The 17888-nt window shown below is 45.4% G+C and overlaps 1 protein-coding gene and 1 pseudogene across 1 annotated transcript in view; both read left to right on the top strand.

Annotated features, from left to right (window-relative positions):
* Nucleotides 1–557: 557 nt before the first annotated feature.
* On the top strand, nucleotides 558–2969 carry LOC102503166 (heterogeneous nuclear ribonucleoprotein A3 pseudogene; annotated as a pseudogene).
* An 8395-nt stretch (nucleotides 2970–11364) lies between these two features.
* VCAN (versican) overlaps nucleotides 11365–17888 on the top strand; it is a 132634-nt gene continuing 126110 nt past the window's right edge. The window contains exon 1 of the mRNA XM_006143483.3: nucleotides 11365–11655. The gene's annotated coding sequence lies outside the window, so the exon portion shown is untranslated. The remainder of the gene's footprint in view (nucleotides 11656–17888) is intronic.

Genomic DNA, 17888 nt, shown 5'->3' with positions numbered 1-17888 from the left:
TCCCGAGAGGAGAATGGAGGAGAAGGGATTGCGGCGTGACCATCCCCCCTGGGGGTGATTTCTCGCTTCCTGTCTCTGTCTCTCTCTGTCTGTCTGGCGAGTGCACATGCCCTATAGCAAAAACCTCTCCAAAAAAAATAAAAAACAAAGAAGTCACTGTAGTGCTGCTCTGGGACTGCGGGCTCCACCTCCCTTCATCCCTCATGCATCACAGGTCCTGGAGCTCTAGCCACTCCGTGCATGCCTGCCCTCCAGACCCTGACCCTGTGGTCATACATGCCTCAGACACTGGAGCAATTGCAGTTGCAGGCTAGCCCCTCCGTTAGTCCATAACTGAGGTCGCTCTGTGCGCATCTGCACTCTGCTATTTCTCCATGAGCACTTGCCTGTGAGGCTGGACACGCCAGCATTCCAGACCCTGACTCTGTGGCTGCTCCGGCTGTACCTACACTGGAGACATCGGAGCTACTGCTGCAGCAGGCATGCTGCAGCCTGAGTCTCTGGAGCAGTAGTTGGCAGCTCTGCACATGCTCTAGACTCAGAGTCACAGTTGCTCCATGGCCCATGCTGCAGACGCCAGCACTGTGACGGCCCCGTAAGGGACAGTGTCTGTGTGCCAGGTACAGATGCACTCCTTGTGAGTACACATGTGAGCCAATCTCAGTACCAACTGGGACCCCTTGAACCAGCTGGTAACATGGAGGTTAAGGCAACTAGATCCCAGTTGGTCAATTGTGTGGTTTGAGTCCTAAATCCAGTTGTTTGAAAAACCTGCCAGCTTCAAACATGTGTGAGTGTGTGCTGGAAGTCCTTAAAGGAAAATGGAGAAAAGGTTGTAGCATGACCATTCCCCCTGGGAGGTGCTTTCTCACCTTCTCTCTCTCTCTCTCTCTCTCTGACGAGCACACGTGTCCTATAGCAAATTAAAAACAAAACAAAACAAAACAAAACCAAAAAAAAAAAGGGAGGGACAACTTTAGCTATAACTTCCCCTGTAAGAGAAACGCAGATGAATAGAACCCCAGTAGCCTTTGTTACTAAAAGCTCCCACCATCCTTGCCACCACTGTAGAGACCCTCAGTCTTGGCCTCTGAGGACCCCTGGAGTCTTCACTGATACCAACCTCTGCTGACAGAGTGACATAGAAACTGCAGCTCTGTGTTCTCGCAGGGATCAGAATGGGTTATACCACACCCACCTGGTGCCTTCACACCCATCCACAAGGGAAGGTCTTTCTCCCGGAACTGGGACTGCCACGTGAAACACAAATCTCACTTCTGAGTATATGTTCAAAGGAAATAAAATCACTATCTCAAAAAGATAGCCACACTCCTATGTTCATGGCAGCATTAGTTACAACAGCTAAGAAATGGAAGCCATGTAAGAATCCAGACAGATGAATGAATAAAGAAATTGCACACACACACACACACACACACACACACACACAAAGAAATGTTATTCAGCCTCAAAAGAAGAAGGGAATCCTGCCACTAGTGACAATATGGATGAACCTAGAGGATATCATGCTAAGGGAAATAAGCTAGTCACAGAAAAACAAATACTATATGGTTCGCTGATACACAGAATCGAAAAACATGCATTCACAGAGGCTGAGATTACCAGGAGTTGGGGTGAGAGAAGTGGGGAGATATGGGTCAAATGGTACCAAATTGCAGTTATAAGATGCATAAGTTCTAGAAACCTAGTGTACGACATGGTGACTGTAGTAAATACTGCATTGCTGACAGAGTAGATCTTAAATATGTAGTTAGGTTGATATTGAACTAGAGTTGGAAGAGGCAAGTCTGGTCTCAAAAGGGAGGTAAAACCGCTGCCCGGTGACCCCCAGCCCGACTCTGGCCCCTGCCACTGTGGGGAGGAAGGTCACGACCCTAAGGAACCAGGAGCAATTGAGAAAACTGTTCTTTGGTGGTCTGGGCTTTGAAACTACAGATGAGAGTTGAAGAGAACATTTTGAGAAATGGGGCACACTCATAGATCATGTGGTAATGAGAGACCCCCAAACAAAATGTTCCTGGGGCTTTGGTTTTGTGACTTCCTCTTGCGTTGAAGAGGTGGATGCAGCAGTGTGTGCTCAGCCACACCAAGTCCATGGACGTGTAGTGGAACCAAAGAGAGCTGTTTCTAGAGAGGATCCTGGAAAGCCTGGTGCCCATCTCACAGGGAAGACAATTTTTGTTGGGGATATTAAAGAAGATATGGAAGAATATGATTTGAAAGACTACTTTGAAAAGTTTGGCAAGATTGAAACCATAGAAGTTATGGAAGATCGACAGAGTGGGAAAAACAGAGGATTTGCTTTTGTCACTTTTGATGCTCATGATACAGTTGATAAAATTGTTGTTCAGGAATACCACACTATCAATAGGCATAACTGTGAAGTGAAAAAGGCCCTTTCTAAACAAGAAATGCGGTGTGCTGGATCACAAAGAGGTCGTGGAGGTGGATCTGGCAACTTCATGGGTCCTCTAGGAAACTTTGGAGGTGGTGGAGGTCATTTCGGTTGTGTGGAAACTTTGGTGGAAGAGGAGGCTGTGGTGGGGGAGGTGGTGGCAGCAGAGGTAGCTATGGAGGAGGTGATGGTGGATATAATGGATTTGGAGGTGATGGTGGCAACTATGGCGGTGGTCCTGGTTACGGTAGTAGAGGTTGCTATGGTGGTAGTGGACCAGGATATGGAAACCAAGGCGGTGGATATGGCGGTGGTGGAGGGTGTGATGGTTACAATGAAGGAGGAGATTTTGGCAGTGGTAACTACAGTGGTGGGAACTATAGTGATTTTGGAAATTATAGTGGACAGCTGCAATCAAATTATAGACCCATGAAAGGGGGCAGTTTGGGTAGAAGAAGCTCGGGCAGTCCTTATGGTGGTGGTTATGGGTCTGGTGGTGGAAGTGCTGGATATGGTAGCAGGAGGTTCTAAAAATAGCAGAAAAGGGCTACAGTTCTTAGTGCAAGAGAAAGCGAGGAGTTGTCAGGAAAGCTGCAGGTTGCTTTGAGACAGTCGTCCCAAATGCATTAGAGGGACTGTAAAAATCTGCCACAGGAGGAATGGTGATCCATAGTCAGAAAAGTTACTGCAGCTTAAACAGGAAACCCTTTGTGTTCAGGACTGTCATAGCCACAGTTTGCAAAAAAGTGCAGCTATTGATTAATGCGATGTTGTGTCAACTAGATGTGCATTCTTGAGGTCTTTTTGTTGTTGTAGCTTTTTTTCTTTTTCTTTTTCTTTTCATTTCATCAGGTGTATTGCCCTGTAAATTGTGATAGTGTTACCAGGAATAAAAAATTAAGAAATTTTTAACTTTTCAAAAACAATGTAGTTATGTTGACTAGCTTGATTATGGAAATAATTTCTCAATGTATATGTATATCAAAACATCATGCTACTCACTTTGAATATATAGTTTTTATTTGTCAATTTTACCTTCGTTAGGCTCATAAAAAGAGATAGAAGTTGAAGCCTAGAAAAGAATAAAGGCAGAGTTCCCAGGACAGCCTGTCCAGTCCCCAGGTCCATCCCAGTGTCAGAAAGAGAAAGGAAGAGTAAAAAGTCAAACCTCCTCCATCCCCAGGTCATGTCCCCTGAGTCACAAACATGGAAACTTTGGTGGAAAAAAAGTCTTACATAGTATATGAGGTTAGCCTTTTAAACTGTGTGAAAACAGACATACAACGTGACATAGAGTTATGGAATCTATCCAAGATTAAGGAACTTTATGTCCATGGGTAGGGGACATGGAGCAATTGACAATTTAGGCAGTGATTTGAAAGAAAGACAATAACTTCCATGTTTTCATATTTTTAGATCAGTGATCAAAATCTGCCAATTTCAGGCAATCTAAGTTTTTACCTACCTCCACCTCCACCTTCATTCTTCCCTGTGCCCTCTCCCACCATTCTCCAAACATTATCCGTGCGTCAGGTCCCAAGTTGCCAGTGCCCTCCCTCACACTCCTCTGCCAGGTAGACCTTTAGTCTTGATCACATATCTCTGTGTCATCTTAGGAAACAGTTCCTGATTGGAATCAAGTTTCCGACTTATTTCTTAGGTTCATGCATTCTTAAAACCTACTTCCCCACTTCTCTTCTTCTCAAAATGCAATCGTCTGTGCCACAGTTGCGTGTAGGTGTTCTTTTCTATTTTATTTACAGCCTAATGTGGCAGTCTGTACTAATGAGTAGTGGAAACCTGCTCCTTTCGATTCCAGAAGACATTTATGCCCTGCATAACGGTACTTTGATTAGCAGCAGTGGTCTCATAAAGAGGGTAAAGGCCAAACCATCTAGGCTCCTGTAAGTGCATGCTATGATGTTCACACAACGACGAAATCATCAGTCAGCCCATTTCTCATGTTGTAGCCTCATCCTTAAGTGACACATGGCTGTACGTTGCCTCAAGATAAAAGATCATGGGAGGCCTATTGATTAACAGTGCAGCGAGGGTTACAAAATTAATGATATGATAGTTTAAGATGTTCTTAGAAAATACAATCACTATTGCTCCTCAGGGGCTGAGAATTTGTGTACTCTGGCTAAGGGAAAAACAGAGACTTTCTTTGTCTCTGAAACAGGGTCTCAAGTGGAGACAGAGCTGCTGGTGGCACGTGGTGAGGACAGGTGGCCAGAGAGAGGGGGCCTCATGCCTGCCTTCTTTGTTTCAACCTTTCTTGTTTCTTCAGAAATCAACATGTACTGGCTCCTCTCGTTCCCGACTCTCCTTCGTGGCTTCTTCCCCTTCGTAAGCCTCTGCAGAACACACTGGGCTCTCGAGGATTCATAAGTGTGTTTCCTGATAGAAGAGAAGAGGAGCAGGAAGTGGGGGAGGGAGGAGATAAAGGGAATAAAATGACTGCCATCTCTGCTCTCTTTCCATCCTCCTTCCCTTTGATCCCTTAAATTTAGGATTGCCATCTGTCATCTCTCGGTTGGGTATCAGCTCAGAGACTAGTTTTTTGGGGGCCTGTTTAATGTTCTAAGGACTAGAAGTACCAGACCAGCAGCTCCACATTGGGATTGCTGGAACTAAGCAGCAAAGGGCTCTCTGGTTTAACACACTCTCACAATTCTCCACTGTTTACTTCTCTACCGATTTCACTCTTTTATGTTACCTTATGGCCTCAGAAAGGCATTTGAATTTTGGAGTATTTCTCAAGGCCGAAAGTAAGTTTTGTTCCTCCCAGCACTCTAGTGAAGTTCTCAGGACATAGAACACCTCAGTTTTATATATCTAGAACTATATAGCTATATAGATCTATCTATCTGTCTATCCATCATTTATACAGCTAATAGGTTGTCAGGAAAGTCTTGACATGTTTTTCTATGCAAAAATGTGTCATGACTTTCCTGACAATCCAATATATCTATAGAGATAGATACGTATACAGATCGAGCTATACAGGTCGATGGGTAGAATAAAGATGGAATACTGACAAAATAAAATGGAATAACATTTGCTACTTCTACTACTATGTCATGCTCTGAGACCAGTCTCAGAGCTCTCCAAACACTCTTCTCATTGCGTCCGAGTCTCCATGTTCTGTCCTGCCTCCCGCCTTGGCTCATCACAGAGACTAATGCTGCCAGGGTGTCTTTTTGCACTGTGACTGCAGCCGTTTTCATTAAGCTCCACGTCGCTGGATCCCACCTTAGATAATTAACCAAATGGAGCCTGGTAGGCACTGAAAACAAATAGCACCTGCAAGTGCCTCTTAAGACAGCCTCTGACCTGTCTCATAGATTCTAAGATCTCTACCGCTTCCTGGTGTTCAGAAAACAGACACTTCAGTTTATCTTGGCTCAGTTAGACAAACGCTTTGTTAAAAATGACCTATATTTGTCAGGCTTGGTGGGGCAATGAAGCGAGATCGAGAAAGTGACTAAGGAGGGGTGTAGGGAGGGGACTATGTTTGATTTGATTTAGTTAGATGGCTTTCCTTATGCCTTGATCTTTTTCTCTGCAAAAACAATAGCATTTTGATGCTGTGCTGAAGGCAGCCTCCTGGGCAATGCAGATGTGCCGAGCCCTTTGGCTGCAGTGTGGACCGACTCAGAGCTTCTCTTCACCCTAATGAAATCATCTGCTCTCAGCAGCCCAGCCTCTCCCATCACTCCACATTGGAACTTGGCTTTGGCCTGCATAGTTCAGTTGTGATGTAGATGGTCTTTCTGCTCAGTTCTGGAGAAATCTGCCCAACTACGAATAGAACAGTTAACAGCAAAGAAGAAAACTATTTTATTGAAGGGAACATCTTACTGTAATATTTTTACTTGAGGGCTGGGGATCAAAGGGTCAGTATCTTATTTCTGAAGGGGAAAAAAAATCTCACTTTTCATGACTTTCAAAGGATATTTGCCTGTGTTTCATTTATTTGAGTAATTTATACTTCAGGTTAAAGTGCAATGAGATTGTCACCATCACTTTGCCTTTAGCAGAAATACGAGGCCACAAAGACCTCATATTATTTCCACATTTCTTGGAAACCAAAGGGAATTTAAAGTGTCAGATAAGACCAGCCAGTGGTGTGGTGGTTAAGGTGGCTGGATCCCACATGGCCAACTATGGGGTTTGATTCCTGGACCCAGGAGCTTGAAAAACATGCCAGGCTCCTGGGATGCATAGCCCAAGATCTTGAAAAGAAGGAAATGGAGGAGAAGGTATGGGGCAGGACCACCCTCCATGCCAGGTGTTCTCTCACTTTCTTTGTTTCTCTCTGATGAATCCATGCACTCTTGCAAATACATAAATTACGAAGGTCCAAATAGAATGTCCCTAATCTATAAGTTCTTTTTTAAAAAAAACCTTCATGACAGCCTTAGATAGTTGACTTCATTTTTCTAAGCTTTTTGAAAGTCAGTAAAGGTACATATTTTAAAAGAAGTATTTATTTATCTATCTGTATTATTATTTTAACTTCATATAGGGGCACATGCACTCATCACACAGAGACAGACAAGGGGAGGGGGGCGTGTCAGGTCGGAAAGTTGAACTGGGGTCAGCCATGCCAGTGCAGCACCTCAACCGCCACACACCACACCACCAGCTGGCCCCAAGGGTACGTTTTTTTCACCTGTAACATTCTTTCATCATCCAGAGAGAGTATTTTGCCTCCTTGTGCCGAGGATCTCTCAGATATGAAAACTGAAACATCAACTCCTCAGTTTTCTGAATTTGAACAGCACTGGAATCCTGTCATCCTTAACACAGCAACCGATATTGTGTCTGAGAACCCCTCCTCTGATCAGTAAGAAAGGAGAAGACTGAAATGGGATCCGAAAGGGCCTCAGAAGGAAGTGTAGATGAAGATAAGCAAATTCCCTGGAGATCCCGCCTGCCATCCTCCTCTTTCTCCTCCAGGTGATCACAGGCTGTCCCTGAGCTCAGCCAAGTTCCTGAAGACAAGATCGAGGCCAGGCTATGAGATGTGTAGCTTCTGGCTTTCGGTTTCTTGGAGACACCAGACTGTGAAAGAAGATCTTACTTTCTCTACACTGGGTATCTTAGAGTTTACATAAAGAATACCCCCAGTACAAGTACATGATTTAAGGGAGGACTTGCAGAATGAGATTTTAATCGCCATTTGATTCTTACTTGAGTGTAAAGGACACATAAAAATAGTTGTAGTTTGAAAAACTGTAAAAATGCACTTTCTCCATTTAAGAACTTTGGTCGTTTTGGCAGAGTTTGGAGAATCCGAAGTAACTGCTATTCTTTTCCCTTGGTGAAAGGAAAACAGAAGGAGAGAGAGAAAGGCTTGGATGACAGTTTCTTAGAGACAGCATAGCTTTACGCTCCATCCAGAATGTACCCGGTATATTTCCCTTTTTGTTTTTGGATAGCTAGAAGGGAAAATCTTCTTTAAAGAAAGAATGTAACATTTCATTTTAGTTATTTGACAGCCTGGAGAAGTGTTTAATATTTGAAATAATAATGTCACAAGCCAAGAAGAGAAAAGATATATGATATAAACTTTTCAACATTGTCCATATTCTGGTTAGTTAAGTCTGCCAAAGAAAGTGCCTTTGTCAGTGTGGAATGGGGGGTGGGAGGAGAGAATAGAGAAGGAAATTAGGGAGAAGAACTAGAGGGGCATAACTTTTGTAGGACACAACAATGGTTTATTACCTGTTAATGATAACATACATAGTATTCTCAACTGGACTGGTCTGAGAAGTATTTCATGTTGGGTAAATTCTCTTGACAAGTCAAATGATGTATAGTGATTGAATCTTTTTAAAAAAATAAGAATAATAAAAAAGATCTAAAAAAAAAGAAAAAGCTATTTACTGCTGCTAATGACAATGTGTATAGTAATGTCTTTGTCTTGACTGATAGGCATGGTAATTGTGCTGGAAAAATAAATGTTATACACTGTAAAGATATGTATGATTAAATGTAATATAGAATAGTAATAATAAATAAATTTTAAAAAGGATGATGATACCCGTGGACATTCTAAGGAACTATAATCATTGGATGGCTAGAAAGACGTGCTTGGCAAGAAAAAGAAAACATCTCAGGAAGTAAGGGCTATCTGACCCATTATCTTCAATCATGTTCCAACACGTACAGATGGCATCATTTATAGTGGATTTTAATTACTAATATTTTCTTAAAAATGGACATTTATTTGGTCTTAGTTGCTTATTTCTGCTCCTTCCATGAAAGAGAATTAACTATTTTATAAAGAGAGAGAAAGGTAATGGAGGCAAGTTTTTCATACTGGCAGATCTGTGACTTAAAAGATGGCTTTGAGTAAGTCCTTAAACTCTTTGAAACCCAAGAAGGTTTACTGAAATTTAAGAAAGCAAATAAAGATACATATCTTGAGATGTTTCAAAGAAACATTCAAGATTTTCCAGGTATTACTCTAATGCCTGGGATATAAATTTCAGTGAATATTCATTTTATCTTCCTTTCTGAATGAAGTTATCTGGAATCGAAAGTTGGTAAGGGAAGTCCTAAAAAGACCACAGGATTAAGAATTTAGAATCAGTTTCTGGAAGCTGCTCTGCTGTTCGTTGTGTGATATTGAGTAAGTCAGTTACTTGGCCATAGTTTGCTTATCTGTTAAACATCAACCATGAAGGATGATGGTCCATTCTATTCTATGACTCTGTTATTCTAAACATTTAATGAAATAGGATTTCAAGAATAGTGGTATTATAACTGTACTAAGAATAATTTATGGCAAAAGCAGACAAGCAAAATAATTTCCAAATCATATAATTGTTATGTCACTGTCATGAGTTAACAAATAACTAAAGATGGAAATGAAATCTATTACTGAGTGAAGTAAGCCAGGCTATGAAAGAAAGATATTGTATGTATCCACTCAATATATACCGACTATCTGCACTCTAAGGTAGAGAGCAAAAAGTTGGAGGACATAAAAGCAGTGAAGGTACTTAATGAGAATAGGACAGTGTGGAATGGGGGAGGTGAAGAGAAGAGGATAGAGAAAGATAGCAGGAGAACAATAGAGAGGCAGGACATTAGTGGGAAACAGATATGGCTTATTACCTGTTTATGATGACATGTATAGTATTCTCAACTGGATTGGTCTGAGAAGTATTTCATGATGGGCAAAGTCGTTTTACAAGCAAAATGAGAAATAGCGATTGACTGTTTTAAAAAATAATTAGAATAATAATGATAATGATTGGGGAAAATATAGAAAAGATATTGAATGTTAAAGCGGGGAGATTAACACCTCTGTATTGACTGACATGCATGGCATTCCCTTTTGAAAAAGCAATGTAATACACTGTAAAGTTATATGTAATCCAATGTACTATAAAGAAGATTATGATGATAATAAAAAAAAAGATGGAAATGAAAGATGTACATTTGAAGAATTAAGGTTGTTGCAACCAACCTTCTCCCTGTTCATCATTTAAAATCTATGGTCATGTTGCATGCTTACAAGAAAAGCTTACTCAAGAAACCTTATAAATGTGCGTGCAGGGGATCCTGGGTTGCTAACAGCTGTAAAGTGTGAGCAGAAGCCAACCTAATTAAAGAAATTGAGAGCAAAAGCTAACCTTCCTCTTTCATCACTGCTGTTTCTAGATCCATTGATGGAGAGAAGGCTAAGTAGGGCCTTTGGGGAGAAGTATGAGAGTAATTCTTTACTTGCGAACAACAACAAAAAAGTCTGCCATCCATCCCAGTGAACTGACATGCACCTTGGACTTACTTTGTTTCCTTTGTACAAACTCATACGTGACTACAAAGAAAAGGAAAATCCAAAGTTCCTTTTTTCTAAGGAACAGAAATCCTTTGTGTCAACTGGTTGACCCTTTGCTCTTCCAGGCCTTATTGGAAATCTTTTGTAACACATCGGAGGGGACTCTTCCTTAGGCTGATGCTGTTTACATAGTGGGGCAGACCTGACTAAAACATTTGCATGAACACATGAAAGATTGCGGTCCCGTTTCCTAATAAGGTGGAAGGTGACTGATACATCCGAGGAGTCCCTGTTACTCAGAAAAACACGAAATATTCTACTATGAGGAAAGAACGAAGAAAGCAGAATGTAGACGTCTGGGAGAGATGTAGATCGGTGGCTGAGGAAGAGGATTGATTCTCTTTGAATCTGACAAGGGATTTGCCTGCGGGAATTTCCTGTCCAGCCCTTTATTACCAGAGTCTTTGTGGATTGCGCGGTTACGCCGGGCTCCCTATTGGGCAGTTCCCCAGGAGGGCAGTGGGGCATTTTTACACTTTCCCTGCAAGTCTCAGAAGGGTCTCGTTTTCTCTGTGTCTCTTTTAGGTTGGCAGGAGCTTTGAGCCTGACACTTCCCTCAGATGGGACAGGCTAGCTCTCTGGGCGCGTAAACACGTTGTAACCAAGTTCTTCGCTGCTTTTACGGAGTTTCTCGTGCTCCCAGGAAGAACTGACCCTACTCAATTGTCTGGTGCGGGCCGGCCCCACCAGATCCTGGGGGCTCTTTTCCCCTAACCCAGAACAGGCAGCGCGGGGGGCGGGGAAGTGGGGGCGGGGAAGGAGTGGGAGGGCAGAGGTTTCCGAGCTGCGTGATGTTACTGAGAAAGTCGCTAAATGCGGAGCGCTGCTGTCCCCAAGCCGATTGGTACTCCTTGTCAGGAAGAAACGCCGAGAGGTGGGAGTGCCTGGGGAGGGCGGCAGGCGGTCCCTACCGCAGGCGCGGAGAGCTCCTTTCCGCCCCTCCGCCTGCTTTCCGAGCCTGGGCTCTTCGGAGTGGCTGAGCTGCGGAGCGCTTCTGGAGCCTGTGAATGAACCCTCCTCCTCCGCCTCCTCCTTCTCGTCGCTGAGTCTCCTCCTCGGCGCTGACGGTACAGTGATATAATGATGATGGGTGTCACAACCCGCATTTGAACTTGCAGGCGAGCTGCCCCAAGCCTTTCTGGGGGAAGAACTCGGGGCGCGCGGGCGCAACAGCCGCGAACATTAGGTGCTGTGGCAGGCGCTGGGACCCGGCCCTGCGGCCAGCCCCGCATCCTCTCGCACCCTCCAGCACCGTCCCGCACCCCTGCACCCTTTCCCAGGCCTCCGCGCTTCCTATGTGACCCGTCCGGGCAACGCCGAGCCCATTCGCTCAGAGCTGCGGTGAAATTTTCCCCCAAACTGCAATAAGCCGCCTTTCAAGGTAATCACGTTTCTTTTGTTCACCCTAAAAAAAAAAAAAAAAAAAAACTTATAGAAAAAAAAGAAAAAACAAACCCAAGCTTAGAAAAAAGAAGTACATTGCAGTTGGTAGAAAGCTTTAATTAAGGCAAAGAAAACTAGTTGTAAGGCGAAGTTAAGAAAATGTGTGCGCTTTAAAAATGCAGGTAACTTTCAAGAGGTTTTTGGAGAGAAGACTGCAGAGGGACCTTGGTGCCGAAAAATGATCCAGACAAAAGAAGCCCGGGCCGGGTGGGGGTAGGAGGAACGGAATTGGGGGGGAAGGGAGGAAAATGAATTGGTGGGAAATCCTAGGAAAGTCCTGGGGTCCTGAGTTGGAGAGGAGGAAAGGACCCCGGCATCCTGATTCTTTTGTGTTAACCTGCTCGAGGCTAAAGTTTGAATGGGGACTCCTGAGACTTGACCTTATACACATTCTCGAAGCCACCTCGGTGCGGGGCACCTGGCTTCCCAGCCCTGATGTGTGGTCAGTGCCCGGCGTTCCTGGAAAGCCGCTCCCGGCCGCTCCTGACAGCGTGACCCGGCGCCCCTGCAGCTTCGGACCTGCGCGGAGTCACCCTCTCAGCCCTGAGCAGTCTGGGAGGAGGTGCAGCCGGGGGAGGTGCAGGGTCCCCGGGCCACCTCTCTTTGACGACTTGGGGGCTGTCACGGCTCTCTCCGGGTGCCCCTGGGTTCTTTTGTCCTGCACTTGGTGCGCAGGGGCCGGCGGGGATGGGGGTGGGGTTGCTGGAGCACCGCGGAGGTCTGGGAGGCGCCTGGGCGGGAAAAGCTTGCCCTGAACCAGCAGGGATGTGCAGGAATTTTTTTCTCACCCTCAAGACCGAATTGGGGGCTGTTGGTCTCGTCTCAACAAGCAAACCAACGCCCGGAGCGCTCTCCAGACAAAGGTGGAACGAGGACCTCAACCGGGGCCCCCGTTCAGCTCTCTCTTCCCGACTCCGGCAGTCCGCGTTTCCTTCCTCATCCCCACCCCCTCCCAGTTCTCGGCTCTAGTTGAGCAACTTCACTGGCGGGTCCAGCGGCTACCGAGAGCTTGTGCGGGGAGCCCCAGGGGGACGCCCGGGACCGGAGCGTTCCGCTGCCCTGCCGAGGCGTGGGCGCTGCAGAGCCGCATCCCTGGTGCGCGCGGACTCGGGGCATCCGGGCTGTCCCGACTCGCTCTCTGTGTCACTGGGCGTGGAGCGGTCAGCGTGTTAGGAAGCAGAGAGCGGGCTAGAAAAATAGTGTCATAGCCTAAACTATTTGCTTTGGGATCCAGCTGCGCCGCTCTAGTCCTGCACGTCCCCTGGAGATACTACTGTGGGAAGGGGCAGTAATCCACGGGACTCCTGGAGAGCCGTCCCGCCGCCCGCACACCCGGGCCGAACGACCTCTCGCTGGGTCCCATTTCTCATCTTTGTGTCTTCCCCGCTGTCTCCATCTTCTCTGCCTGCCTTCCCAGCTCCCAGCCTCAGCTCAGGCTCGCTGGCTCTTGCGCCCCCTCCCCCATGGCTGATAAATGAATGGCTAGTGTGAAATCCCTGCCTTCCCGGTCCGCGCAGGCAGGGAGGGAGGAGCGAGGGAGGCGCGAGGGAGGCGGTGCGCTTCTCTGATCTGCCGGCAGTTGAGCGCTTCGGACTTGCAGAGCCCAGATGTCTAGGAATAGGGAGCTTTGTGGTGGGTGTGGGCGCCCCCTGATGGAGAAATCCAGCACAGGTGTAGAAAAAAGACCTTCCTCCCAGAACCGAGAGACGCTTTCACACCTATGTCCATCGAGGGAAGGTCCTCGCTCTACCTTCAGTCGTTAGTTTTCCACTTCAGAATCTGTGACCTAAGTCTAGGGGTTTGGAGAACCCGGAACGGACCTCGTGTGTGCAAAGTGCACAGCGCCTTCTCGCGGGTCTGGCGGGACCCACGCAGCGCTTTTGAAGCTTGCTGAACCCAAGTACAAGGCTAGGGGCGGATCCAGGTGTGGGGGTCGGGTCTTGATACCCAATCTTGGCGTCCATAAGAAAAATAGTACTAAAGTTTGCAAATTTTACGAAGACCCGTGATCACCCGAACCCAGTATTAGGGCGTCCAATCCAAAGTTTAAATTCCTCCAATTTCAGGACACTCATAGAAGATGGAAATTGGGGAGAAGGCAGGCGTTGAGAGGAAAAAGCAAGGCAGGGAAGGGAAGAGCTGAGAAGAGGGAGGAAAGGGCGCAGCGGAGGGAAGGGGAAGAAGAAAGAGACTGAGATGGGCAGTTGCACGCCAGGAGGGGAGGACAGACAGGAACGGTCTGTTTCGAGGTTTTGGCCTGAATTTTGCGTCTCGCTTTAGGATGTTCTTTTACACTTAAAGCGCTAACAAACGCGCCCAGAGCGGCAGACGGCGGGTAGGAGTGGGGAGGAACAGTAAGAACAGAGGTGGCCCAGCCCCGCCTAGAGGGTCAGCATGCGCAGGGGGCGGAACCGCGCCCGGTGCTCGCCGCTGCGCTAGGGTTCCCCCGCCGCCACGTGGGCTGGAGGTTCAGCTCCAGGCTCTGGACGGGTGTGACTTCCTGGGCTCCGGGACGGCTGCGCGGCGGCTGGAGCTGTCCGCTCAGTCCGAGTCCCCGCCCTCGGAGGGCAGGGCCTGGGCGGGACGTGTGGGGCGGGTCCGGGTTCGGCTGGGAGCCGGGGCGCGCACTCGTCGCTTCCTCGGGGCTGGCGTCGGAGCTGGTCTGCCATCCGTCCAGACCGCGCTGACCACTTTCCTGAAAAAAATGGAGAACCTTTTCTTGCTCCTCGGAAGTAGTAGAAGGGTCTTGAGGCAGGGAGAGGGTTAAGATTTACTCTACGCAGACTCTTTTTGGCAGAAATACGAGTTTGTCTTGTGTTCCATATACTAGTTTTTGAAATATATTGAAGTCGGTCTAAGGACCAGTTTTCAATCAATTGTAGGTTATACATTTTTCCAGGTTGCCATGAAGAGTTTGTATAAAATGGCCATTGGGCAGGACATAGACTATCGGAAGGGCAGGCATGAAAGGGCGTAACTCCGAGGTCCTTGTGCGTCAGGAGCCGGTGGAAGGGCTGGCCCAGGGTGGGAGCTCAGTGTGTGTATTTATGAAGAAAGCGACCTGGGGCAACCGGCTCGGACTAGAGCCGTTACAGAGCGCTACATTTAAATAGTTTGTTTTATTTACTTCTTGGAGGTGGAGGGAAGAGGCGGGCTGGTGCCCTCTACAGGGTCTCCTGACTAAGATTCTGCTCCGGGGCTCCCTGCCAAAATTTCTCCCCCCGTTTTTTTTTTTTTTTTTTTTTTAATTTTTAATTTTTTTTTTTTTTATTGAGAGATTTTTATGCTATAGGGCACTTGCACTTGCCAGAGAGAGAGACAGAAAGCAAGAAATCACCTCCCTCCCCACCTTCGGGGGATGGCCGCATAGCAATACCTTCTCCATTCTCTCGGGATCCTGGGTACACATGCACCGTCACCCGGCATCAGTTTAAGCTCCCGGGGCCCACATGCACCGTCACCCGGCATCAGTTTAAGCCCCCGGGGCCTGGACTCGAACCACAGTCAACTACATGGGAGTCCAGCGACACAGCTGTCCCTCTGTTCCCAGTTTAACAGCCCTCCAGGATCCTGGCACATGCTGGTTCACCCTGCGTGTTCAGGTTGACCTGGGATCCCAGCTCAAGTCCTTCTGGGACTGCCGTATGACCCGGAAAACTATCTACTGTGCAACCAGGACTGCGCAGGCAGAGAGCAGCATTTGTTTTCGTTTTACGTTTTTGCTGTAGCACACGTGTGCTCTCTGGAGAGAGACAGAGAAAGTAAGAACTCAATGCCCAGAGGGGAAGGCCACGCCATCCCTTCTTCTCCATTCTCCTTTCAGGACTTTGGGCACGCATTTATGTGCCACCATGATTTTCAAGCTGCAGGGTTGGAACTCAGACCTTGAGGCCAGCCATGTGAGATCCGGTGCATTAACCTCCATGCATCCTGCTGGCCCAGAGCCACATTGACATCCTCCTACTTCACTTTATCTTTGAAAAACTGGGTTTAAATGACCTCTTCTATCTCCTCAAACTCTAGCTAATTGATCCACTTTTCTTTTTTGTGTCCTTCTACAAGCTGTGACCTACATTGTTTTAAATAACTGCTTGGGAATTGTGCCAAGCCCATAGTGAAAATATTCATAGAGTCCTAAAATAGGATGTTGAAGGTTTAATACAAAACTAGGAAGACACCAATGAAAGCAACAATTAAGTTTGCTGAGATAGGATCAGTTTCCAGTCTAGGGAATATGTCACTTGGAAATGTAAAGATAGAATATCAAGGACTTCTCAGGGTCTGCTAGTTCTGAACTCTTAAGAAAGGAAGATGTTTACAACTGTATATGCCTGTCTTGGCTGATTTTGCAAAGGGTTCCAAAGGATTCTGAAGTAATTGAGCAATTGCTTCCTCCAGTAGGAAGTTCTCAGTCCTTAATCTTCTCATGGGTGGTGGATCATGGTATGAGAGTCAATTGAGACAATCTGAATTTATTGAAGATTTCAAAATTTTGCTTTTCCTAGTAGATAAAAGAATATAAAGTTCTTCCTAGGTTGTGTTTCCTGCTTTTAAAAATGAAGTTAGAAAATAATCCCTCTAGATTTGTGTGGTTACATGTGTAGGTTTCTTCCTTTTCTCAAGTTGATAGGCTATAATCTCTGATGGCCTGATACCCATACCTGTCCACTGGTGAAATCCGGAAAGAATCTGAAAAACTAACTCAAAGCCGAGTGGAATGAATGTTAAAGAAACAGCCATTATTTACTCTTTTCTTACATGATTATGCTTAAATACTTTGTGGTTAATAATTGGTTGCTAATTGAGCACCAGAGCCTTCAGGAGCCCCAAGGTCAACGATCTTTGCCTTCCACCACCACATCACTAAGGGCTCTTTTCCTGGTGAGGCTTAAACATTTTTATTGACTTTATTCAAGGACAAACATTGCTAGAGACTGTGTTTAAAATGGGATAGTGCCCTGGGATGGAACAGAAATTCTCCAAGCGCACGATTGTTTTGAGGGAAAGAATGAAGGACTATAGTAGGTTGTTTTTCACCACCCACCTAGAGAAACCAGGAAGGACTGACAAACACTCATTGTTGGGCCTTACTCACTCTGGCCTGAGAAAATCTGCTGATTGTTGAGAGGTCTGGAGTTGACCAGAAAACACAATGCCAGCACTCTCTGATTTAGAATTAGAACAAGAGATAAATGCCTAAGCCACACTCTATTTCAATCAATGAATTTTCTCATTTCCACTTGTAGCCTATACTTAGTAAATTATATATATATATATATAAATCCATACATAATTTATATACACACATCTATATGTTATATGTATGTTATATATGTGTTATATATACACATACATACATATACATCTGGAGATGTATATCTATCTGTGTGTGTGTGTGTGTGTGTTTATCCGTATTTCTTCAGGGCTTTCAGACACTGCTAACTTGCTATCATTGATTGTGCTAAGAGTGGTTGTATTCCATGGTCATGCAAAGAAAGGATCTGCGTTGAATGGGTTTGTCAGCTATGCTTCCTGAAACTCCTCTGAACAGATCTGCCATGTATAAAAGAGCGAAACCATAGATCTACATATAAATTAATACTGAATTCTGTGTCTGTATACATCCTACCTCATTCTTCGAAGAATTTTAATAAATGTTTATGAGACGAACTTATATATTTTATAATAAACACATAATGTATGATGAATTATTGTTTTTATTCTGTTCTACATGGGATAGGATCTGAGGTGTGGGGGAATGAACACTAACGAAGGGATCATGGAGTCTGCGTTGTACTGTTCAGCTGAGTAAACCAGGTTAAGACAGGAGCTTCTGGACCGTAATGTCAAAATCTATGAAGTAAATGTGCAGTTTGAAAGCTCAAAAGAATAAATATCTATAAAAAGGCTTCAAAAAATTAAAAGCCATACAAATAAGTACAGTTCACGTATTTTATGTATATATATGAGTGCATAGTGTTCACATTGATCTAATTTTCTAATTGTAGGAATAATAACATTACTCAAACCAGGTGTTTCCTACTTAACCTATGAAATGAGTCAGAAAGGAGCATATTATATTAAGACTTGCCTATTACCATTTATTGGAAGACACAGTTCAGGGCCAGTAGGTGGCATAGAGGTTAAGGTGCTAGATCCTATATGCTGACT

This window comes from Tupaia chinensis, unplaced genomic scaffold (genome assembly GCF_000334495.1).
Source record: "Tupaia chinensis unplaced genomic scaffold, TupChi_1.0 Scaffold000099_1, whole genome shotgun sequence".
Lineage (NCBI taxonomy): Eukaryota > Metazoa > Chordata > Mammalia > Scandentia > Tupaiidae > Tupaia > Tupaia belangeri.
This window is presented reverse-complemented; position numbering and strand designations above follow the sequence as displayed.